The sequence below is a fragment of the Octodon degus genome, unplaced genomic scaffold (genome assembly GCF_000260255.1).
Source record: "Octodon degus isolate 3935 unplaced genomic scaffold, OctDeg1.0 scaffold00165, whole genome shotgun sequence".
NCBI classification, from domain to species: domain Eukaryota; kingdom Metazoa; phylum Chordata; class Mammalia; order Rodentia; family Octodontidae; genus Octodon; species Octodon degus.
Genome location: NW_004524741.1, coordinates 4848794 through 4849807, shown reverse-complemented (window position 1 = coordinate 4849807; position 1014 = coordinate 4848794).

The window sequence follows — 1014 nt, the reverse complement described above, 5'->3', positions numbered from 1 at the left end:
TGCTATTATTTCTGATCTGAATTTCTCCATACCTTTCTGCAGTTTTTTCATTACTTCAGATGCTATTTCAGAGATTTCATATGTGTGACTTCCAATTTCTCCTATGCTAGTGGCTCCTATGTTTGTTCTGGTTTGGCTCAGGGCCTGTGATTGCATTTTGCTCCTTCTTTTTGTCATTTTATATTTCAGAGAAAACTCTTTTATTTTTATTTCTGTGATAGTTTTTTTTGAAATTTTAATAGTAGTTAGCTGTATTGTTTTTTTTTAATTTTTACATCTTTTATTTATTTATTTGGAACAGGATCTTGCTATGGCATGGCATGTGGTACTGGGGTTTAAACTCAGGTCCTTACACTTGCCAGGCAGGTACTTAGACCACTGAGCTATCTCCCCAACCCTAGCTGTATTGTTATGATCAGAGCCTCCCTGTAAAGAGTCTGCTCTTTATGTATCTCTGTTGAGTCCGAGATTCTTGTTTTGGGTGTGTCCCAAGATTTTGCCCTCTCTATGGACTGAAAGTAAAATATTGGTTTCTGTTTACCACTGTCCTCTGTCCTTAGGTATAGGGCTTTGGTGAGGTTTTTACCTACGTGCCTCCTGATGTTATTACCCAAGAAAAAACATGTGATTAAGGCAGGTATGGTTTTCTATTTACACTAATACAATTAGCAACACTCATAATGGGTTGTGAGATTTAGCAACTGACAAACCTTTGTAACTAATGTATTTGTATTTTAGACCATATGAACAAACATTATGGCTGTATAGCTGAGCAGATACTAAATTGGGAATTTGTATTAAAATTAGTTTTGCTCAGTTGTGTCTGGTCACCTCCCCTTGATGTACCTAAATGTAATCTTTCAGATAGACTAGTTTACCCCAGTTATCTGTTGCTATCTGTCTTGAGAGGATGCTTCTGTAGATCTGGATTTAGGGCTGGGCCCCACTGAGCCTAGCAGTATGCCTCAGCCCGCTGGGTTGGGATCTTCCCAACTTAAACTCAACCAGCCAAGC